Genomic DNA, 25745 nt, shown 5'->3' with positions numbered 1-25745 from the left:
ATTAATTCAGTGTATTCATGTTAGATTTTCCAAATATAACGTAGAGCTGTGGAGACCTGCTCCACAGACACTCTCATGAAGTGCTTTTTTTTTTTTTACATTTTCCTCTAGTGTGACGTTGTTGGGGGCAAATGTGTCGATAAAAGAGAGGCTTGACGTAACAAGGTGGACAGGAGTGGCCCTCAGCTTTGACAGCAGTGTGACAGATTTCAGAGGGTGTCTTGTACTGTTGTGAGTCTGTCTGGTTTTTCGTCACCTCTTGATTAAGCTGCTTTCTCGGCTCTGACTGTGAAAACCAGGGAGCTGCAGACAATACTGTCTGAGGAGTGGACTTAGTCTTCCAGTTTGCTGGATGAGGCCAACCCAAAGGTAACAGTACACTGTTTTCTTTCAGTGTCTGCAAACATTTGTTAATGATGTTCCCATTTAGAGGGAAACTCAAGGCTTCAAAATAAGAGTTCTGATTTCAATGGGTGACATTGCTGCCCACTGCTTCTTCATCAATACACAGTGACAAATGTTTTGGTTCAGTGTGTGTGTGTGTGTTTTGCATGCCAGACTGGATTTTGTTCACTGACGCAACTGAGCAGAGACCCAAACCAGAAGTGACAGTTTGTCCACTGTAAAGGTCACCGTCTTTATTACCTTTCAGCTCCCAAGAATCTTTGGTGGCCGTCTCTTCTCCTCACTGCATCTGCAGCAGCCCCTTCCCCATCATCGCTCCCCTCCGTGGCACAGCAGTGGGCACCTTGTGGCATTTTAGACGAGAGACGTCACTGCATGAAATTTAGCCCCGCCACATTGCAGATCATGTGACGCGGTCGGGCTACAGAGGGTTATCGTTTGGAGACATAATACTGTTGAGTCACTAGGAGGAGGCATTTGATGAAACCACCTGAAAGAGACGTCTTAAATGTAGCACAGAGAAACATGTATAAAGGGATATAAAGATCTGCATCTCATTGACAAAATTGGTTGATTATTATTATGACACCTTTATTTAAGCGGGATAAAGAATCTCTTTAACAAGAGTGTTCTGGCCAAGTTACAAGTTACAGACAACAACATTAAAACAGCACTGGAATCATCATACATATATAAGGGATAAATGGATAAAAAAAAATGTAGGCTTGGTGACATTAAAACCGGTTAAAAAATAGTTAAAAACATCTACAGTCAGATCTTCACTACATAATAGAGCACTGAAAGGCTAGATAATGAACATTAAAGGGTCATTGCTATTCATGGAGGAAAAAGCCTTCAAAGTCAGTCAAAACCAGCACAAACCACAGTCATTGCTTTGAGTTCACAGGAAACACATTTTATGCAAAACCTCGATTTGAATATCAGCCATGGGAATTTGGGTATTCGCAAGCTGCAGATTCCCATTTCCGCTGTGTCTTGACTGCCCTTATTTTGAATCTATGATAACAATCTGGGATGGCGAAGGCTTGCAGTTAACATGCTTAATGAGATGTGTTCTGGTGAGTGAGGAGCTGGTCGTATCTGGCAGCAGAGCCACTCTAAGCATGGAAGGAAACTCAATCAGAGTCATTTCCCTTCAATTAGTGAGTGATTAACGCCAGGTCAGAGACGGCCGACTGACCTTCTGGCCTCGTAATGACTTTAACCGGATCAATGGCTCTCCAATGGCCCGCCACATAAGTAACACAGGAACCAGAGGACAGGACCTGCAGCAGAGAGCTGCTGAATCCACCTCACTTCTCATTCCTGTCTACTTACTGTATTTACCTTACTTTTTACTTTTTTCCCCACATATTGTTGGGCTGCAAAAAACAAATCTCATATCCTCAAATTCTGGACTGAGGCTGCGGGAAACTGAGGATTATGCTATAGCAGGAAATCCTCATATTTAAGAGGCACTTTTCTTCATAAAAAAAAACATCTAAATGTTTTTTTCTGTTGATCAAGTTACTGATTATTTGACGTTTTTCTTTTGCTAATATCTGTGGAGCATAGTGCTGTACAGTCACAGCAGTGCAGTTATTAGGCATTGTATTTACAAATGGTGTAATTTCCTGCAAAGCGTTTCCGCTTGTTGCACATCCTCCGGTGCCTGGGTACCAGCTGCGGGGTTGTCAGGTTGTCCCTCCTTGATGTTTCGCCCCTTTAATCCCAGTACATCTCCAGATGGTGGGGCAACGGTCAGTGGCGTCCCTGACCCTCCCTGCTGCTCCCTGCAGCTGGATTTTGATGCTCAGGTTTCACGGTGTTGCTCTCTACTGTGTAGCCAGAGCCAGAAACTCCCATTGTCTGCTTCTTCTCAGAGATCTTTGATAGCTTTCCAGGCTTTGGCTTCTGTGAACCTGATGTCCCTCAGGAAGCACTTGGTTGAAAGGCCTTTCAAAACCACCGCAGCCAACTTCCACCGGGTAAGCTGTTGCTCTCCAGCCTCTCTGTTGACATTCTGCCACGAGCTCGGCATACCGTGGCTTCTTTGTCTCATACCCTTCCAGGATGGCTCCTTCAGCTCGATGATCAGGACTCTCTTGTCGGCTTCCGACCACAGGGGTGATGTCAGGTCTCAGAGAGCTCAGACCTCAACTGTGAGTCAGCTCTTGTTCTCCAGTCACTGTTGTCCTGCTCTGAGTGGGACATTTCTGTGCAGGCAATCACTGCAAAGAAAATCTTCCCTTCTACATTGAGAAGTCCGATGCTTGGGAATTGCTCAGTGGTATTTGACTCTTGCTGTTTGGGGTGACCACCGCTCTTTGACACTCAACTGGGACACACTGTTGTTTCCAGATCACCCTCATTAGTTTCCAGAGTTCTTTCAGAACTTGCAGGCTTGACTTTGGAAATGATTTACGCTGCCAATATAATTTTGTTGGTCTTTAGGATCTGTAAACAACCAATGATCTATGCACTTGAACGCCGCAGTATTTATGAAACACAGAGGAGAAGCTATAGGAGTACTAATGTGAACCCTTTTACTGTGTTTATATGCATCATTGAATAATGCAGGAGGAGAGGCGCTGAAGAGCACCACAGTGAAAGTATAAATGTCATAAATATTTTCCCCTTTCTTAAGCTTGACACAATAGCCAAACAACTAAATGTTGTCTGTAGAAGGTTACATGTATTGGTACAGTGATGATGATAAAAGATAGCATTTTCTCTGGGTTTTAAAAGGGAATATTGAAGAGAAATTGACAGAAGAGTCCGTCCTCTTGATATCCAATCCAACTTTATTTATAAAGCACTTTAAAAAACAACAACAGCTGAAACAAAGTGCTGTACACAGGGATAAATAATAAATGATTAATAAAATTCCACCTACACTATATACAATATTTTTTGCACCTATTGTCCAAGGGATCCCTGATCTCTCTCTATTTAGGATTTGGTATGCATTGTCCATCTGTTTGTTTTCATCTTATTACTGTTCTTCTCTTTTTTCCCTTTCTTTGTTTCTTTGTTTCTTTGTTTGTTTGTTTGTTTGTTTCTTTCTTTCTTTCTTTCTTTCTTTCTTTCTTTCTTTCTCATTTTGCTTTTCAAGGACCAGAAAGCTTTGCATTTCCTTTCATTCTCCAGAGATCTTATGGACACACGCACACGCACACGCACACGCACACATATACTCTTCTTCCTGTCTGCTTTAATTAGTGGTGTTTTCCATCTCAATACCTATGCTCCTCTCTTTGTGAATCTCCTCACCCACACACTGCAGCCATTTACGATATTGCCTCCATCCTCTCCTTTTAAAGCTGATGGATCTCTCTCTGTCCCTCTGTCTTTTGCTGACAGCACCAGTTTTTTTGCAACTCCTCACTGAAGTTACTCATTCATAGCCTTCTCTCTCTCTCTCTCTCTCTCTTGCTCTCTTGCTGCGTGTCTCTCTGCACACTTGGCCTCTTCCTCCTCATATATCATTCCATCTCTCTCTCTCCAGTCTGCCGGCTGACTCACTTACAGTTGAGTTGGGGGGGGGGGGGGGGGGGGGGGGAGGAGCTTTTGCAAGGGCGAGTAAGACATTTCTCAGAGATGAATGGCTCTGAGTGAGGGCCCCTGCCAGAAGGTATGAAGATGTGACAGCTGAAGCAGATGTTTTCTCACAGATAAGTCCACTCAGGGAGGAGGATTTACTCCTCCGCTCGCATGTTTTTTAAAAGTCAGGCCACAAGGAAGGTGAAACAATCAGTGACGAGAGAGACATTATGTGTGTGATCAGTCTGAGTGAGACCTCCCTCAAATTTGTCTGCAGCTGCCGTTTAAATATTGTGACTGTTGGCTTTGGCATTAACGATCTGAATTGAAGCGTTGAAATAGATGATGCAGCAATATGATTATTAGGATCTAAGCACACTCAGTGGTGTAAGGACCCTGTTGTGATGGAAGGAGCTATTGTTATTGTTCTGTCAAGAGAATCTCAAAGTTTGAGGCCATAAACATGCATGCATCCTCACAACACTTTGCACATGTCAGTTTTTGCTGATTCTGATCATGAGTTTTTTAAAACAATGTTACCATACCAAATATTCACACATTTTGACACACTCACGTCACAACTTTAGGTCTGTGTTACGTTGCAGGTAGTAAGGCTACATAACTTGGCTGGCAGTGCTGGAGCAAAACTGTTTCCTGTTTTCCTGCACTTCTGTTTCCTGACAGGAAACAGAAGTTCATGCTGAAAAAAAGCTGTGGTTTTATTGACCAAAAACGCACCAGAAGAAGAAGAAGTCCAATGTCCCGGACATAACATAAGCATAAACAAATTCAAAATATTACTTTGCACAGCCTCACCGCCATACTCTTTTCCCCTTCACTCAATGGCCAGGTGACTTCTTATACCCCATCCTCGTCGCTAAAACTAAAACAAACAAAACAAATCAACAACCTTAATCCTAAAAGAAACATGAACTGTTAAGAAAAAACCATGCTTTGAATGTCTTTGTGTCATAAATCCCAGAACGTCGGCCATTTTGTTGTTTTGTGGATGTGACGGCTCGATACCACTGTTTGCAGCTTTAATGATTTAACTGCTCTGTATAAATGTTGTGGTACTTAATCTTTACCACCAGTATTATGGCTTGGGAGCGACAGTAGCTCCGTGGTAGAGCGAGTCGCCGTTGCAGGTTTGACTCCTGGTTCCACTTAACCCCATGAATGTGTGATAGAACAATGTGCTGCACATAGATGTGCTGTATGAAATTGTGAGTGAGTGAGTGGGTGTAAATGGGTGAATGGCAAAAGCGTGAGTGGTCATCAAGACTAGAAAAGCACTATACAAATACAGACCGTTTACCTTCAATTGCCACATCAAAAGCTTCTTTATGCTGCAGTATTCTACTTCGGCCTCTCCAGTATTTGACTCTACCTGACATTCATTCAGCCAACGTTGTGTCCCTGAACTCTCACCCTTTCTTCAGGTCCCACACCTCTCCTGAGGATAATGCCAGAGGTTTTCACCTATTTAAACTGTGTCATCAATCACTGTTCACTCCTGTGGCAGCCTTTGTCTACATGCCTGGCAAATCCTCCGGCACTAGCAGCAGATGGGCACGCTGGCATCGTCAGGATGGAGAAGCACAAAGGGAAACTAGAGCAGCTAAGCAGCAATGGATTCCTCTGACACGAGGAACAAGTGTGGAATGAGTGTGAAAAAGTGTCTTGGGTTCTAATCTGTGTCTTTCTTTGTTATCGTCATCTCATTTTTCAGAGACAAATCAGAAATCACCTGGATCTGTGGTCTTTTGGAAGAGCTTAGCAGTCATTACAGAGTGAGTATTGGATGCACAAGTGGATGCACAAGTGTACGTGACTCACCTCTGTGTGTTTTAACAACCCTGCATGTGTGTATTACGTGTGCGTGTTGACAGATGGAATTGTTTCCTTTGTCGACGTGACCCAATATTCAAAACTCTTCCTGTTTGTCCTCGAGTGACCTGCTGAAGAAATATTCCTGGAAGCCAAACTTACTCACTGGAAATTCATTATTTCAGGTTTAATGTCTTCACTTAGTCAGTTTGGATGATAAAATTGCTAATTAGTACCATATACAAAGTAGGTGTTAGGCAGAGTTGTCTGGAAATGTTGTTTTATTTCAAGTATTTCATTATGAACCAAAGTAGTGGACAGTTAAAAGAGTAGCACTTAGTAGAGAAAATACTACAGTTTATTCTCCGGGGATCATAAATGTCTGTAGTTGTTGTGATGTTTCAGTGTGAGTGATCAGATAACGGAAACCTCATGCCTAAATTTCAAACCATGGAGCCATATTGCTTCCAAAGCCCAATGAAGCTAAATACACAGAGAGTTTGAATAAAAACACAGTGCAAACAAGGAAAACAGGCTGTTTTAACTTCCTTTGGGACTCACACTTTATATTGAAGACTGTTAATCTTTAATATGAGAAAGATGAGGGAAACCTAAACTGTTCCACAGTCTGCTCACAACAATTCAAAATCTGTTAGTTTTAACTGGATTTTAACTGAGTGTTTAGAACTGAGAGGACACAATATGCCACAGATCTAAGGAGTTTAGGGAATGGGGGCTTTACATAATACACTGGTTCTAATGTATGCGCAAAAGCAAACACAGAAATAATAATAATAAAAAAAAACATCTATCACCATGTGTGAACCAGCGCTATCTTGTCACATCGGGCAAACACTACCCAGAATATGTGAACAGCCCCAAACCCCCAGAATCAGACGAGAGCCAACAGTAATTCCCGACACATATTTATTGAGCAGCGTTACATAACATCCATCCCAGTCTTGCCTCAAACTGCACTATAATGAACCAAAGCCCAGCTGATGTTTAAGTGGGGGGGATAAATTAAAATGGCATGAAAGTTGAGCCAGCAGAGCACAAACACAAAACTTCATATGGCAAGTGCTGTATGCTAATGTACACTGTGTGCATTAATATGCTTGGCACGGCTCGGCTGAATTTAAAGAGCAGCTGGACGTATTAATCCAGAATGTTTTCAGGGAGGAAGAAGAGGATGGAGGGAGCAGAGGACAGGAAGGAGGAGAGGAGGAGAGAGGGGGGGGGGGGGGGTACAATAAAGGAATGGCCAGAATCTACAGAGAGTAAGGTGAAGAGAGAGAGAGAGAGAGAGAGAGAGAGAGAGGGTGAGTGAGTGAGGGAGGGGAATAGAGGAGGAGGATGGAGAGGAATAGAGGAGGAGGATGGAGAGAGGCAGGCAGAGACGAAGGGTGATGTCACCTCTAACAGGCAGCCAATGAGAGCCGGCAGGGGTGGAGAGACAGAGCGGCCGGAGGAGGGTGTGTTTTTCTATCACTGCAGCATCAGCAGAGAGGAGAGAGGTGCACAATCAATTTCACAGTCGAGACGAAGGAAAGACTGAAGTAGATAAGGAAGAGAAGAAGGAAAGGAGTTGCCGGAGGAAAGGAGCATCCGTGGAGGTAAGAGGATCTTTTTCTGTAATGGGATGAACATTCATCGTCATTAAACTGATACGAGGATGTGTGGACTAATGAGGTGGAGGTGGCGTGTTATGGAATCACACCTTTGCTTCATCTTCACATGTTGGTTCATGTTGAGCAGCTTCCTCTCAGCTGTGCTGATATTTAGGAAAACCTACATGAAAACCTTTATTATCCCACTTTAACTAGATAACATTTGTGTGTGCCAGCATTGCCTTTGATCGAGATGAGAAATGAAGAGTATTAAACTCGTGGTGTGATTAAAAACCTGTTGGTGCAGAATACTATTAGACACAATCGTTCACCATTTGTCTCAGGCTTTCGCACTCTGAGATTTTCATCTCTCTGGGTGAGAAATCAGTTTGCTGCATGCAACAGGGTTCCTTCAGACATAATCTAATCCTGAATATACAGTCATGCATGATGTGTGCCCTTCTACCGCCTCACTGAATAATGTGTTATAAATACAGCATAACGCTGCATATGTATGGTTTTTTTAGTTTTATTTTCTGTTAGAATTGAAATCAAGTTGGAATTTGTATTTAAAATGTATTAATATCTATGTATTTTATGAGTTTATTGAACTACTCATTGAACAATTCATTTTAAAACTTTATCTATATAAACTTTACAGATTATATTGTGCACTGTTTGGTGTGATTTGAGGGCCGTAAGAAAAGGGCCATAAGAAAACTATGTTTTCTGCCCCTCCTTCTGCAAAGCTAATTTAATATGAATATTCGTTTTCTTCTCACGTTCCCCTCCCCCAACTAATTTCTAAATGGCTTGGCGTTCCCTATATGGCCCGTGATTGCAGTGTGCTGCTATGAATTTCCCTGATGTGGAGGATGAAACTCAGCTGTGTGCTGAACCCTACAGCACAACAACAGACAACTAAATGTATTAGAGACGACCGATTTCCTCCCCCGCAGCGACAGTGGGTCTGTTTTAGCTTGGTTTTGAGCTGGGTAACCTTAAACTACACACGCCTGAGAGGTAGGAAAGAGGAGGAAAGAGCTGATGGGAGGAGGAGAAAGAAGGACAGATTCACATATCAACAGGAGGCCGCGCGTGTGACGGAGATATTCCTATGGAGGGAGATGTAGGGGAGGTGAAAATAAGGGTGGGGCAGTGCACTGAGGAAACGGTGGAGGTGTGCCAATGAAAAACAGGCACACACCTGGCTGTTTGCCGCACATCTGGCCACTGCCATCCTCTGTGGTCCGGCCTATTACACATCTGTCTGTCCCTGTGGCAGAAAAGAGACAATATTCCACACATTCGTCTGTATTGGGTACATCTTTGTGCATATTCTCAGATCAGAATCATAAGATACCCACACGGTGCACCGAGATATGACATTTTTTGAGAAAAATGTAATGTGCAAATACATGTTTGGGTGACTTTGTGTATATTTTTGTGTATCTTTGTGTGAGTGTGCATGTCCCAGTAGTGTAGTGAACCTCTCTCTCTCTCTCTCTCTCTCTCGCTCTCGCTCTCGCTCTCTCTCTATGCCTCACTTGCCTGCAGCTACTGGTAGCCTGCAGGGACCGGAGGGGAGAGAAGGTGCTGTGCTTGACAATGACTTGTTACCATCTGTACAACATCCATAAACATACTGAACTGTCCTCATTCACACAATAGATCACAATACAGCTGCTGCTGCTGCTGCTGCTGCTGCTCAGGAGGATGCTGTGTATCTCTCGATGTGTGTGTGTGTGTGTGTGCGTGTGTGTGAGAGAGAGAGAGACTTCTCCATAGCAGCAATGCTCCAGAGACTCACTGCTGGTCACATTACCATACTATTTAATGCAGTGGGGTTTGGATGGCCACGGCCGCCCGATCACATAGAGCTAACAGCTGCTGGTGGAGGAGCGATGTTGTTGTCAGAGGAGCTTGGACAGACTAGCAGTCTATGATTTCCCTCACTACAGTATGGTGCAGAATGTAATCTCCCCTCCGACGCGGGCTGGTTAATTGACCTGTTCCATCAAAGAGATGGATGGAAGCAGGGATTTATGTAAGGAGAGAGGGACAGAGAGACAGATCTGCAATGAAAAGAGAGTTAAGGCAGGGGAGGACGGTGTAAGATAAAGGTGAGGGAGAAGACGAGGGACTTCCTTTTGAAAAGCAAGGCACTCTGCATCCATTAATGTATGATCTCTGCCATAGGTGTGGAAAAGGAGTAAAGAGAGCGAGGGATCATTTGGGATTAAGAGGAGGGGAAAGGTCATAAAGGAGGATGTAGCAAAGGGAAGAACAAAAAACAAATGAAATAGATTAAATGTGGGATTTCTTTATATTCTATTAATCAGTGAGGGTTAATGACAGTTGAAGATGCTTCTCAGAGAAAATCCCTGCAATGCATGGTCAGATATTTGTGCTTATACTGTATTTTAGAAAAATAGCGTCGGAGTCTGGCTCGTTTCCAGCTGCCTTTAGTCCTGCAGTTCAACTAGATAGTTGGTGTTGTGTAGGAGGAGAGGAGTGATTTGCTCTCAATCTGCCAGTCAGGAACAATTGCAGGGAAGAGCAGTGCAGCACTGGCCCTTCACTCCTCAGACACCTGTTATAGCCTCAGGGCACCTTTGCTGTCCTGCTCACCAAATTCAAATACTTAAATATACACACACACTGCCTCTGTCGCTCTCTCTCAGACACACACACACACACACACATCTGTTCAGGCTCAACCTCGGCAACAAATGCTCTTTAAATACACATCACAGAGATCCTGTTGCAGTGCGCCAAATTAAAAAGTCTCTAACGCTGCCTCCTCAGCCTGATTACTTAAGCAACCTCGCCTGATCAAAGACCTTATCACAACAACAGCGCTTCCCGGGGACTCAGCTGTTAAGACAGAGTTGAAAAGAGAAAGAGAGAACTCTTGCAAAGTGTCGTCCTCTATTGAGAATAACAGACACGAAGTTACAGACATAGAAGCGCAGATTCAAAAGCTTGTGAGTGAACCCCCCCCTTGAGTTGTCTTCAAGAATGTATGTGTCGCTCCTGTGTGCCGTGTACTTTCAGGATGCACACGTACAAACATGTCAAGACGGAGAGTCGTCTCCTGCACCACACCACACCACACCCTCCGCACCATCACTCCCCTGGCTGCCGCTCAAAAGGCTTTTTGATTTAGCTGGTGCAGATGGGAGTGAGCCCACTGAGTGTCAAGTGGGGGGAATCGTGTAGACATGCTGTCAGGGTTTGGTGGAGAATTCATTGTGGTGATTTAGGGAGCTAAGGGTCAGGCGGATTGACAGGCCAGCCATGGGTAAATGATTATAGAGAAGTGAGGAGGAGGGAAGGTGGCCAACAAAAAGGGGATGCATGAAATTTGCAGAGGTGAAACGAGCGAGTTAGGGAGGAAGACCGTAAGATGGAAAAATGGGCTGATTTAAAAGGCAGCGGATGGCGGAAGCATAAAGGCTGTTATGGAAGATGAGATAAACTGAACTACATCGTTGAAGTCATCACTTAAGAGGCTCGTTCTCTCTTCTTGGACAGCAAACGGAACAAACCTTCCAACTCAGGCAATCCATTTCGCTTTACGGCCTCTGACTCTGTATTTCCCCTACACTCTTCCTGTCATTCACTTCTTCAGTCTCACTTTTCCCATCAGTATTCACATCAAGGTCTTAATCAAAATAATGACTGAGGCTCCTATTAGCTTTCCCAGTAAAAGGCTCTCAGACAAAGACTCATAAATCTAACCCTATTACACAATTGAACCAGCGGCGGAGACTGGGGCACAAATAGAGGCGTCATGTATGGAAATTAATTCAATTTGGGAGAGTGAGTTACCTTATTGCAGTTTGCAGAAGTGAAGTTATTCTAGAGGAGGACTTTCAGAATTCCCCTAAGTCACAAATTTGTTATTGGCGGTTACAATTACACAACTGGGGCCCCATATTGGATATGAATTCAAAAACCAGGAGATAAATTAATTACTGCCAAACCAATAACGAAGCTAGTGGCACCAGATATATTGGGAAATGTTGTGACTTCCTTCTAATTGTGTGAATCAAATGTCTACTGTGCCCTTGGTTTAGAGCAGACAGGAAAGCAGCAAAGCAATAAAGCCGCACGTACGTAGGACACAGTGGGCTGAATATGAATTAGGGGAGATATGAACTTCTTGTCTGACCTCCTCTTTGCCTCCTTGATGCTGTCCTCGTCTTTTTTTTCCTCTGTCTGACAAAATTATCTCTTTGTCTCAGCAACACAGAATTCCCCTTTGCGTCACTCCTCCTGGCCCAGAGTCAGCTCTATCAAAGAGGCTTTATTGTTCACACGAGTGAACATAATTAGACTAGACTGACCCCTCTGTCCAGTGTGTTTCCCAACTTCATGCGTCTCTGTCTATGAAGAGTTCTGTTGATTGTCAGAGAGTCTTCTCTGTGTATTTGCATGAAAGAGTCCACATCACCGGGGGCCAGTACGAGAAACCCCACTCATGAATGAGGGAATTATTGTCCTATATGAATCAACAATGTTGGATTATTGCCTTTCATTTTTAATAGATCATGCCAAATGGCTAACGGCAGGCTTGTTGGGATACAGTAAGTAACTCAGTGAGTTTAATGGCTTCTGGGCAAAAAATAGCTCTGACATTAGGTAATGTATTTTGGTTTTATGATTCAAAGTCATTTGGTCATTCGTTTGACCACTGGAGAGCCTTTAGTCGTTTCAATTCTAAATAGCAAAGCTTTATCAAACCAGCAGAGAAGAGATCTCTTTGCTGGCAAAAAAAAATCTGTACATAGATCTAATTTCGTCACACACTAATATTAGAACGTTCTATTGCATGTGAAAATAATGCCAAAAGAGAAACTCCAGAGACTTTGAAAAGAGCTGCTGTTCTTACTATGTGTCTCTTTTGTTAAATAACCTGTGATCATGAATACACAAAAATAACACCGTGCAGAGACACATGTCAAACATTTGTATATATTTCATAATGTGTACACTACAATATCTGTGACTCCCGATGTGGTTACTTAATATGTAGGGACAAGAAAGGGCGGGGTTTGGAAGAAATGGAAGTTGAGAAGAACTGGAAAATGGGAGGGAGAATTGTAGCATGAGTAAGTTTATGAATTACTGGAACCATGATCTGAATATTATGGTTTCAATATGAGGAAAATACACTGTGCCTCATCATGTCTTTCTTCTTCTCTATTTTCAGCAACTATTATCCGACTAATGCATTTATTAATTCATTTATTTGGTCCATGTTATGAGTGGTGTGGAAAATTAAATAACAATAATATATAAAAAAAAAGTTGGTCGTCAAATCCTCATCCCGATTTAATGGTTTCACTGGTTTAATGGTTTTCCCCAAAGACTTTCTAAGAAATTAAATTGGATTCTTTAATACAAAAGGAAACAATATCCGATTAGTTTAATTATTAATAGTAGCATTAAAGTTTCATTGGTTTTTAGTCAGCTATGTAAACAACCAATAACTAGCTGCCCTTAAAATGTCTGACAACTAAACAAGCATGGAATTACTGATTATTGTTCTGATTTTTTTTGACAGATATTGCAATTTGATTTGTGACATTTATATATACATATGTATATATATATATATATATATATATATATATATATACTGTATATATAAATCTATTTTGAGCTCATCGTTAACTGTGTTGTAGATTTAAAAAGTGATGGAGCATTACTGCATAAAGTACTACTAAGAAAATAAATAAAGTACTGGTCCTACAATGGTTTATTGTACAGATTGCAATATTTTGACTAACTTAAGTCATATTAATGTTAGCTGTAACATATGGCCTTAACTAATTTAGCTTACTAGCTTCCTTTGAACTAATGGTGCTATCATCAGTGGTAGTCATAGCAACTTAGTGCTTGTTGTGTGTTTCCATCACAAAATGGCCTCTTTTATAAATGTGTTTCTTTGTCCACTGAATAAATCTAAATGTTGCCATAGTGTCATTAAACATTAACTGCCCTGCTTCTGTTTGCTTTATCAAATTATATAAAGACACATTAAGAACCATCTGATTTAGCCTCATGTGTCCAATGGGCAATATTGACAATATCTCAGACTCTGTCAAACATATTATGGAACCATGGGGGATATTTAATGTGTCCCTGTTACACTCTGGTTTTCATGATATTGGTCTGACTGTTTATTAAGGAGACATGACAGCATCGGGTTACTAATTTATTGACTTGTTGCTATTAGGGGTTGGCTGCATTTTTAATGAAACTTGGGGCCACGGCTACTTCGGCAACGTTACTTTGCTTTATTTTTTTTACATCACATTTGCTACTAAGCTTTTGACATCAGTCCTGTCTGTGCTTGTTTTGTCAGTTGCCCGCTCAACTCTGCCTCTCCGTGTCGTTGGTTTGACTTTCATCCTAGTCCTAGATTTATTTATTCATTTATTCATTTATTTTTGGTCGCCACTATTTAAATTGAACAAAAACTGTTCATGTGAGCAGTCAACATTCAGTCAGTGTAACACAAAGGATTTGGCCACCAGTCATACATAGAGGTGCGGTGCAAATCCCTGTTTCTCCAGAGCTGAGAAAGTCCTAAAAAACATCTACATTCGTGCATTAAGGCATTATCCAAGTCAAGTTGACATGTTTCCGTTTCCAAGAGAAGAAAAAGAGAAACGTGTTTCTTTTCCAACACTGAAAAACGCCTGGACTGGATTCTAACACTGACACAAGTCTTATGTCGCAGCACATTCAGTCTGTGGTACTCGTCAGATACTTTCTCCTGTAACTTCAAAACTGAAACATTGTGCTCCAGTGATTTATTAAGTAAGTATATTCATTTCGAAACAATAACACATTGCAGCTGAGACACATTTGTGCGTGTGAAACCGTCATCGTGGGGACAATTTTGGCTGATCCTCACAACTTCAAAGCGCTCGAGAATTTAGACTTAATTAGGTTTAGGTTATGGTCGGGGGTTGTGGTTATAGGCATTTAGTTGTGGTGAGGGTGAGGGGCTGCTGGGGAATGCATTATGAGCGTCCTCACAACTACAGAAAGTAAACAAGTTGAAATGAAAGTGGCCGCTTGACATTGACGGAATGGCACACATCATTTTCAGACGTGTAGAATATAATGTGCTTGGACTCTGTAGTGGATACAGTTGGATTTTTTCTTCTTCCCACTCTAAACCTACACTTTATTGGAATTACCCACAGCATCCTGACGTGGGGTCTACTGCAGGTGATGATCAGTAACCAGGTTGTCCGCGTCTGTCTCCTCTCTGTCTCTGTGATGTTTGGATTGTGGCTTCTTGCAGGCGCTTTATCTGCTGTGTCAGCCATGATATATTCATTAGGGTTGGATTTCAGGGAGTGGGAGGGGATTTGGATTTGAGTGGGTTGTAATCCCCATACACTGGCCTAATTTAATCTCACCTACTGTGCCATCCTATTACACACTACACCCACCACATGTGAGCGAGCGCTGGCTGGAGGAGAGCAGACGAGGGGCATGCAAGGTTAAAACTGGGTAATGTCAGACAAGAGGCGTGGAGACAAAGAGGACTGTAAGACGAGAGCTACAAAGAAAGCAAATTGATTATGAGTAGACGAGACAAATTCAGCAAGGAAGAAAGAAAAAAGGAGAACATGTCATGGATGATATTCAGGGAGGGGCCTTCTGTTGTTTTCATCCCTAGTGTGTTTTGCGACGTGTTCACTTTCTTCTTTACTTTCTGCGTTTTGTGGCTTCGTGTTACGGAGAGAAGACTTTTTTCACACACTGTCTATTGACTTATAGGATAACAAAAATGCGACCGGTATCTCGGTCAGTTTCGGACACAGCGGGCTGCATTGAGAGTACAACAGATGAGAAACATTCTCTCAACCCCTTCAGGATTGTAGAGCATTCAGGAGCTGAAAGAACATCAGGAAAATCAATAAAGACTTCAAATCAATGATAATAATTCAGTGTGCTCCTAAAACCATGACATTATCACTGCCAGTAGATTTATTTCACACATCCACAATAACGTCACTATTTGCATTGTAAGTAAGAATATTTCACCTGTTCATACACATATTTCCAGTGTAGACTTTGTCATTTAGTACGTCCTATATCTTATTCAAACGGCTACATTGGTGCCGTGACCTGGATTTCTTCACTGCATACCATCTTCAGAGTGATCACCGGTGGTTGTCATAACAAGTAGGAGCATTTCAGGGACATTAATGTTTCAAATATGGAAAAATAGGAGGCACTGATAATCCGACGGTGATACATTTCAGGGGCTTTCATGCTGTTAAAAGAAGAAAAATGCTGTAATATTGTAAATAATAAGAGTTGTTAAGCATTTTATGTTCACACATTCCTTCTTGTGAGGTGTTTTTCTTGTGTATTCACTTTTTTTATTGGCTCAATAATTAGCATATCTGGTCTGTGCGAATAGATATTAATATATCTATTTGCCCAGTTGTAAATCATTTTAAATGTATCAGAGATTGCACACGGTGAAATATGGCTTTACGTAACCTGTCCTGTTATTTTCTTTTTTTCAACATTTACGACCTACATCTCTCCCGTCATCCATCCTTATCTGCTCATTGCCGCATTAAATTAGGCCATGCTAGGCGGCTCCGCACTCCACACACTTTATCTCCCTGAAGAGGACATTGTCTCTGGATCTGTTCTTATTTGGCTTGTCTTGAGTGTGGGCATGTGTATGTATGTGTGTGTGTGTGCACTTTTAAATAAGGTTGGTGTTGGGAGGTTTTGGATTTTTCTCCCGGAATTGATCAGGGGTAATTGGGCGTAGCACTATAGAGAACCTCACACTGGGCGCAAGATACAATAATGAGACTCTATACTTAGCTATAAAACTGTCTATTTACATCAGCCATCGCGCTCTGTTGCACCACGGGACGAATTGGGCAAATGTGTTTTTGTGCTCGCACTTGCTGGGGCACACTTTTGTGTAGAACTCTGTGTGTATCGTTTGTAGAGAGAGAGACAGGCTCCCTGTTAATAAGGGGAAAAGATGAAAGACACAAACCCCAAGAGAAAACACAGGAGCACATAGAGGAGAAATGGATTTTTTTGTAGGGGTACAGATGTCACAATGAGAGCAAGGAGGGAGGTGAAAGTAGACGATGTATCTCATCGAGATAAAGACACATAAAGATAAAGAATTGTGAGAGGGCCCGGAGGTTGTTTATGATTTTGATGATGTAATTATACCCAATAGCTGAGATTTCCTCCTCCAGGCCGTATATATATGACTGGGTGTGGCAGGGAGGCAGGAGAGAGAGGGAGGGAGGGAGAGGGAGAGAGAGGGAGGGAGGGAGAGCGAGCCTGCTTATTATCCCTATACTTTTAAATAATGTGGATAATATGATCCTGCTCAGGCTGACAAGCACAAAGTGAGAGAGTGCTGACATGAAAATGGTCGGACAATGTGGGATGACATAGAGATAAAGATACAGGGCGGAGTGAGAGATAGGAGGGTGAGGGACAAAGATCCTGTAGTGATTAAAATGTCAAGTGCGTGCAGAGGCAGATGCTCACCTGCCAAGCACACACACACTGAGACACACACACACTGAGACACACATCTGCATCTAATCAAGCTGTGTTTAGAGTAAATCTGGGACACTATTTAAACAAGATGAGCACAATGTCCAAACACAGATTGACAAAATGGACTGAAATAAATCAGCACATATTCAGTGATGGGATGACATTCTCAGCAGGTGTCATATATCATCCATCTTTATACATCCTTTCAGCTCCTTTTTCTCTCCTTCCCTCTTCACTCCATCCTCCCCCTCTGTTTTACTTCCCTTTGCCGGTCTCCCCCCCCCACACAATCCAGTGGTCCCGCCAGTTTGTTTATGACTGTGTCGTCGTGAGCGCTGTTTTGACCGGCCAGCGGTTCAGTGGGGGACAAATAACCCAACAGTAAATGTCAGTGACAGCGATGTTAGCGGTCATTCAGCTTGTCATACACGAGGTTTCCTGTGTGCCGTTGCAGACAGGCTGCAGGGTCCGTCTGCTTCCATAAGTGTCAGGAGGGTTGGGCTCTCCTTCCACGCAGAATAAAAGAAAATAGCTCTCTGATCGTGCAAAAGCTGTGTTTGTCTGGCGAGTACAATCTGGTCAGAGATGCTAACATGTGGTGTGGATGTCCTATATAGAAACAGCAGTGTCAGCAGGTTTTTGTCTCGCGCTATCATGGGATGCAGGTTATTTAGATATCTGCCACTACAGCAGGGGATTGTGTGTGCTAGATAGGTCTGGTTTTTTTCCACGAGAAGGTGAATAAAAGTGTGAGCAAAGCAGATGGCCACATGTGTGTGTACAGTGTAGATTGTCAGACCATGTTGGCCGGAGTCTCTATTAGAGGCTCATCAGCTGGTTGATTAGCCACATGGAAAGGTCACCACAGATTCCTCTGCTTCTCTGAGGCCTTTATCTCTCTTTTTTTTCCCCACTTCATATCTTTCTCTCACTGGAATATCTGTCGTCACTCATAACTGAAGCAAAACGAGAAGGAAAGAGAGATGATAGATGGAGCTCCAGTGTCCGGGGCCATACCCCCGGATAAAGACGGAAGAAATGATGGTTGCAGGGAGGAGAGAGGGAAGGAAGCAGAGAAGCAGAGATGAAACAGCATCCTGTTTTTGCTTATTCACCCAGTCTCCCTTTCTCCTGGAATGGATATAAAATCAGATATTCTCTGTTTAAAAGTCTGCACACATTCACGCGCACACGCAAAGATATATGCAAACAGGATGTGCGAACTTGTCTGTTTGCTCTCTTTCATATTGCACCTTGTGAAAATTGCTTTGCGTCCCAGAAAATGTCACGTCCTTGATCTCTTTGCACCACTACACAGTGGTGGGCGCAGGGGCTGGAGCGGCATGGAGACATGGGGAGGGGGGTTTGCAGAGACAAGGGTCTGCAGCAGAGACGTGGCTGTATGCCTCAGATAACACTGCAGCCTTTGATGGAGCCCAGCCCCGCTCACTAGGAGAGCACAAGCTGCTCCACCTCAAACAAGCTCTCCACCATGGAGTCTATTGGTAATGATTGGATTCAGTTACAAAGCAGGAATGGTTTGCTGATGATAATGATAACAGATGTGATGGGAGTTCGTCAGCCACTTAGGGTTTTATCGATGCTGTGCTAGTCTGCGAATTCCCCTTTAGACTGGACAGTCTCTTTCAGGCTTTGATAAACGTTGATGCCAGAGGTTGATAGAATGCTACCTGTAATTGTGTTGTGTATGATCTTAGCTGCATGGTTTTAATGAAGACGTGGAGCCGGATAGATGGAAGACAAGCCCTCCAAGCATCTTTTTATGAGGATGGAGAGGAAGAGGAGGGAGCTGTGGGGTAATGGGAGCAGGGAGAGAACAGGAGAAGAGAGTTTGATACTGATATAAGGAGCGCGAGACGATCAGCGGGGAGCAGAGAATAAAGAAACGGAGAGAAAGCCAGAGAGCAGTGCAAGGAAAATACTTTTTTTGCACGAAGAAGGAACTCTTTTATGTACGGCCAGTGTGTAGATATAACAGAGAGACAGTGGAGGGAAGGGGAGATGGAGAAAGAGCAAGTTGGAGTTGGCGACACAGTCGATGAGATGAAGGAGGAGAGTATAAAGTAGAAATATAGATGGGTGTGTTTTACGTGTGGGGTGGTGTGGGTTGAAGGAGATGAACGTGGGAGGGGGATGGGAGGGAAATATTTGCTGTGTGCGGCTGAGCTGGTGTCAGGAGGTTGTCATGGTGATAGCACGGTGAGAAAAGGAAAGTGAGCCATGGGTGTTGACACCTAACCCTAGACACACACACACACACACACACACAGTGTATGCGTGAGTATTGTTGGAGCATACACACAGTCACATACGACATCAAACAAAATGTGGGCGGGGCGGAGCAATAATGACCTGTCACGTCCTGAGTGAACACACACTTTCTCATTCACATGCAAACCCAGGTGACGTGAATAAAAAAGAGCTGCACCTGTGTATGAAGGCCTGTCGCCATATTACAATGCAAACTCTGTTTCCCAAATCTCAGTGCTCTCTTTTATCCTCACTCAGCCCCATTTGAATGGCAGGCAAATCTCCTCAAACTGACTTGTCTCGCCAGACAATTACCCAAAACAACCCTCACTCTATGTGTGTGTGTGTGTGTGTGTGTGTTGATGTTTGTTCATGTTGTTTTCCTGTGTGTGCTGATGACACACAGAGATGGGAGAGGCACAAACAAGCTAATGAGGAGATGAGCTGCAGGTCCTGTGGGGCATTTACTTCTGAGGCAGTCAACAGCTAATAATAATTCTTATTTGTATATTGATTTGTTTTTAAATATAGAATCATTCACCACAGTGACCAAGGCACTTTACAGTGTATGTATGCTCTTGATTCAATGCATAAATTGTACTAAATCGGGAGCATCTCTGTTGAGAATATCAATATCCTAAGACGAAAATACATTTGTTTACCTTCAAAATGGATCCTTCTTGACTTACAAATGTTAGATTGCTAGTGAAATGGAAGAAATACAGCAAAGTGCAAACATAGAAAGTGAAACAATCCATTCTGGACCCCAAAACTTATCAATGAAACAGCTCGTTTTGACTATTAGTACTGACAGTACACATCATGTACGTTATAGTGTCATGTTTATTATGTTATAGGGCTGAAGTGTGAGTTGTTGCTGGAGACTGTTTCAAAAGACCTGCACTATCCGTTGTTTTTCTTCACTCCTTCTCTCATTTCTTCTTCCACATGCACACACACACACACATCACCGCCTCCATTTCCACTCCACAGATATTTACCGGCGTTATATCTCCTGCCTCATCCCCACAAGGCCTTGTACTTGTAATTAGATGAGAAGCACTTAAGGGGAAGTGCTGTTTTTGCATCTTTTAACAAAGTTAATGTGATTGTCAAGATGCTTCTGTTGGTCCTGGTAATAATCCTGTTCTGAAGACGTAAATCAGCAGCTCCTGTAAACGGTTTTGCTCTCATGGTTATTTATAAAAAAGATTCCTCTTATGCATTGCCATAATTAAAGAAACTGTGCAGACCTTCTGCAATTTAAAATGTGACCCTTTTTTGTCTCAATAAGCCCAGTTTTATGCTAAAAAAAAGAGAGAAATAAATCCAACCATGTTCCCACTGTCAATAAGCCACTGTGGCCCTTCCATGCAAATTTGTGACCTTGTCCTGCCAGAAGCTAATTTCCCTGAAGGGATGGCGAAACCAGGATTACATGCAGGCCTTGACAAATTCTAGTCTAAAAATTAGAAATAAGCTGTCAGGAGGGATTCAAAGGGACACAAATTACTTAAACGCTTATACAATAAATCTACTTGTGGTGAAAGAAATTGGGAAACAGTTACATTTCTGAATCATCGCAGAATCTCTGTTAAAAAAATGAAAACATTCTGTTCAGTCATTCCTCAAACCTGTTGTGATGGAAGTTGTAGGTCACGTATAGACCCGCCCCTTCGCCCACCAGGGAGTGGGCGTGATGTTTGTCCCTGTGGAGGCGACCGCTTGTCCTTGCGTGTGACACACAAGTCACAGGCAGCTGAATCCTCCATTGCAATATGGGCCACTTATCACCTGACCCAAGGGACCACTCCCTCATCCGCCTCCTCTCTGTCTGCTGAATGAACGAATGCATAACCCTTACCTGCAACAGCCACCCTTCCCCCCACCCGCACTGTCCACTTGATGCTGCATAGACATGCACGCATTAGCCCCCATCACAGCAGAGACTCGTCAGATAACCTTAAAGTCATAAAGCTGTCTCTTCCACAGCTTTACACTGTAGTCATGCATGGCTACCCTGAATAACAATGTGTCAAGTATGGAAACATGACCATAAACAAATGTAAATGATTAGGTTTTATGCTGTTATACATGGTATGGATATTCCACCATCTGCTTCACTGGCTAATTTGCCTCTGATGCTGTTACATACTGTGTGTGTTTTATAGCTGGTGTGTTGTCTCTAATAGTCTTACAAACCTCCTCATCTGATAGCCGGGCAAACTCACAAATACCAATGTCAGCCTCTTTTTACTGGCCTGCCTGGCACCAGTTTGTTCCCTAAAGGCATTAATAACACTCACACACACACACACACACACACACACACGCACGTACACGCACGTACACATTTTCTCTTCACTCATCTGATCTCCCTGTAATTTTTATGTCAAATAGATGGTCGGCTGCATTCACACATTTGTCAGAATGTTATATGTTGACTCAAAGGTAGAGAAAAAAAGTGACAGTGAAGGTCAAAATGCACAAGTAACACAGGCAAAGCTCTTAGTGCCAGCGGAAAAGGAAAAAAGGGAGAGGCTGACTGTGGGAGATAAAGAGAGAGTGTGGTAAGAAAATATATGAGAGGTCAAGGTCTGAGAACAGACTGGCTACAGTGTGCCTTACTCACCGAGGACTGGAAGAACAGAAGATTCTTCTTCTTTTTGCTCCTTTCATTCAAGACTTGGACAATTTATGTTTTTATATTAGGTTGTTTTTTGTTTTTTATTTGTGATTAAAATGAAATAAATAAACTAAACTAAGCTGAAAAATAAACTAAACAGTTCCTAGTCTCCAAATTGATGATATGGTGATATTTGCCAGACCCTTGGATGGAGACAATGGTTTGGTCATGAACATGAGCCAAGAACATGGTGATCTTTGACAAGAGAAAGCAGGGTAGGACTGAGCAGGAGGCTGAAATGGATGCGGGGAGGGGAAAGGGAAAGGGAGAAGGTCACTCCTAATCGCTCTTCCACATAATTTCATAATGTCATGATTGGCCCTCGTTGCATAAGACAACACCATTAACTATCTACTGTGTGCTCACTGAATCATTCAGCCGCCAAAAACGTATTTTCATGAGCTGTATGTATTCATCATTGCGTGTTATAACAATGTGTTTGCAAGGAAGTGCCTGTAATGCATCGCATCTTATATCTGCTTGATTCCTAGGGTGTGTCTGTAATTAGCACGCTTTGTGCTGCAGGAGCAGAATCTGACTGATGCTGCTGCTAATGAAGCAAATGATACCCACAGGCAGGAGTACAGCAGTTTAGGTGATGAGTTTAATTTTATGGGAATGTGTGCATGCGTGTGTGTGTGTGTGTGCACACACGTGTAATGTTTACACATGTTTTTCCATGTAGAGCTAAATGGCTTTGATTTGTTTCCTTCTATGTATGTATTTTTCAAATGAGAAGGACCTTTTTTCTTTGTGCAATTGCTGCACTTAGATTATTGGGAACAATCGATATTACAGCACAGCCCATACGCGGAACCCATTTAACCATTCCATTATACCGTCATGATTCCATCCATGCAAACATACAAACTTACCACTCTACTCTACTCTATTCTGTTTGATGTCTTTTGGTGAATTAATACCATACGTCTCCATTTCCTGTTACTAACTGCCTGACAGGCGAATTGAGAGCAAATGGCCTTATCAGTTGTTAATCTAAGTAGCAGCAGCTAACATGCTAGAAGCATGGAGGGATGGAGGCAGCACTCCATCTGTAAGACCGGCTCCATTAGCTGACAAGAGAGATTAGCTGCTGACACACAGCCTGATCTCTACTGATACACAAACACACTCACATTCAGCTGATCTGATACACAATCATATTATCAAAAGTCTGATGGTTTAATAAAGTAAATACTGTAATGGTAGAGATATCTATAAACAACAGGCAAAATTCCACTTTTCTTATCATATCTTATCTTATCATCACATTGGGACAGGTAAACACAGGAGGGCAGGAAGTGAAGACCTGAAATTAGACAACTGAATTTCAAAATAAAACAGGAAATTACAAAAAAATGACTTATAACAATACGTGTAACAAAAAAAGTGACGTAGACCTTAAGACAGACATGATATTAGTGAAACAGAATAGATTTTTATTGTTAAAGAGCTTTTACTGGTCAGTGATTCCATAACCTAAAACAATCTCTTATCTCATCAATCATCTTTGTTCTTCCTATTCAACTTGTGTCGTTGTTTTTCCCACATCTTATTAATTTTTCAGACTTCTTGTTGCCAACTTTGTTGTCAACCTCATCTTGGATCTCCCGCCGGCCTTGCCCTTCTTTTTCCTTGTCGGATTTCCTTCCTCTGTCCATCATTCCCCTCGTTCACCTCTCCTGTCTGTCTCCAGCGCTCACCGATGTCTTAATGACTCCACTCCCTTCTCCTTGAATTATTCACCACTTCTTTTATTATTCCGTTCTCATTGTGTCTTAAGGGGAAAAACATCAATAAATAAATCACGCCATAGGTGGCTTCCTTTGCAGTGTTTGGCAGCAGGCGAGATGACAGCACATGTGTTTATTGGTGTACAAAGGAGCGAGGGAATAAGAGTAGGGACTTAAAGAGGACTTTGAAGATCTAATTCTTTTGTGCAGTATTCTCAGTTGTATCAGCCTGTAAATGATTTAACCTTACAAATATTTGCCTCTACTTAAATACTTTCTGACAAATCTTGGTGTTTTCGTGTATTAGTAAAGGTGGGAAGTCACCCAGTATACTTGCGCCTACAATGTCCATACAGTCTGTGACTAAGTGTGTGTGGCTGTGCACGTGTGTGCACGCATATGTAAGTGATACCGCAAACCTGTTAGTGTCCATGTGTGTGAATAACTGAATTTGTATGTACAAGGGGGGGATGCTATGTGGAGACCCTGTTGTCATGGCAGCCAGGATGGAGAGTGAGTGTGTGGGCGGTTGCCCTCGTGGCTCTACTGACAACCTTTATTTTCTCCAGCTTTGTGTCGCTCCGATATTAACCTCTAACCCTTGGAAAAACGTGAGGGGGGGTGGGGTGAGGTGGAATCCCCTCGAACGAGGTCCAGGCATTAGAAGCCTGGTCGTGCAATCTATTGCCGCATTCGATGCCAGTGGGAGAAGCAAATTGTCTAACGACCAAGCTTATGCTAATAGTGGTATTGATAAATGTGATGTCCGTGTACCCTGATTCCAGAGAAGCTGTAGCTCTGCAGCATTTTTTTCCACTGGTAAATTTCCACTTGGATTTGTCCATGGATCATCAGTCTTCAAACACGTGTAACTTGGCCTTTTAAACAAAGGCTACTGGCATGTGAGATATCGGTTTCCTGCTGTTCTGTAAAGGCCCTCTTTCCATTAAAGTTGTGAATATTGAATTAATGGGCCACACTGCCTATTGACCAAGCTAGAGTGCTACCACAGCAGTTTATTAAATTGAGAAAAAGTCATTGAATATGGAAAGAAAGGCAAAAAGAGTGGAGAGACTAAGAGACTGTACTGTGAAAGGCGATCGTTGGAGGATGCTTTTTACTATCAGCTACCAAGGGAGCTGAGCAAGGAGAGGGAAAAGAAGGTAAAGAAAATGGACATTTATTGTTCTTGGACTGCTTATATGTATAAGAGAAGAAGTTTTGAATAAAATCCATTATCTCATAAACAATGCAAGAGAGAATCATGGCATTGTGTTAAGATAGGTAAGGTAATAGGTGTTATTTCACATGATTTGTGGTATTTTTCTGCTGTAGTGACAACGAGTCTTGTCTCACTGCAACAGGCTCATGCATTAAGTATGACCCTGCAAGGGAGAGGACGGGGGGGGGGGGGGGGGGTTATGAAGGAGGGAGTCAGACAGAGAGACACACCAAAGACACCAGGTAGAGATGGACAGCATCAGTCTGAGAACAAACCAAATGTATAGCGAGGGGTGCAAATGAATTATGAATCTGGGTGAATTTAGGGCAAATTGTGCCGACAGGAAGGGTATTTCTATGAATAATTCACTCTTTGGGGGGCCCAATCATCTACCCCCCCACCAGCACCACCTTGCTCCTCAGAAACCCTCCTCACTTTTACCATCCATTGACCCTTATAATTTCTCACTGCTCTTCTCCTGCACTGCTATAAGTCCATCCGTCCATCTGTGAGCACTCTTCTTTCTTCATGTGGAAATCACTGTCTTTCCCCCGTCCCTTCATCTGTCTTGTTTGGGGCCGGTGTGTCTCCAGACAGACGGACCCTGGGGGAAGAGGAGGAGGTAAAGGGGGGCATGTATTCGTTTATTTTACTCCCACACGCCCCCCCCTCCCTTCCCACACCCTCGCCCCATACACATCTTCACAGCGGGAGATTGTTAATATTTAAAAGCGAGGGATGACAAGACGCGGGACCTGCACATGTTTGAACATGCAAACACACACACAACACACTCTCACGCAGTACAATCCAATAGAGCAACACATCTGATCAAAGTACAGAGAGGCTGTGTTGAGAGA

At 42.7% G+C, this 25745-nt stretch overlaps 1 protein-coding gene across 3 annotated transcripts in view; it reads left to right on the top strand.

Annotated features, from left to right (window-relative positions):
* Nucleotides 1-7254: 7254 nt before the first annotated feature.
* The window catches only part of l1cama (L1 cell adhesion molecule, paralog a), a 40375-nt gene continuing 21884 nt past the window's right edge, over nt 7255-25745 (top strand). For 2 of the 3 annotated variants that reach the window (XM_058641950.1, XM_058641947.1), the window contains exon 1: nt 7255-7394. The gene's annotated coding sequence lies outside the window, so the exon portion shown is untranslated. The remainder of the gene's footprint in view (nt 7395-25745) is intronic. The other variant, XM_058641948.1, reaches the window with a different exon arrangement.

Source organism: Solea solea, chromosome 11 (assembly GCF_958295425.1).
Source record: "Solea solea chromosome 11, fSolSol10.1, whole genome shotgun sequence".
In the NCBI taxonomy this organism is placed as follows: domain Eukaryota; kingdom Metazoa; phylum Chordata; class Actinopteri; order Pleuronectiformes; family Soleidae; genus Solea; species Solea solea.
The sequence above is the reverse complement of the archived record's forward strand: the minus strand, read 5'-3'. Positions and strand labels throughout refer to the sequence as shown.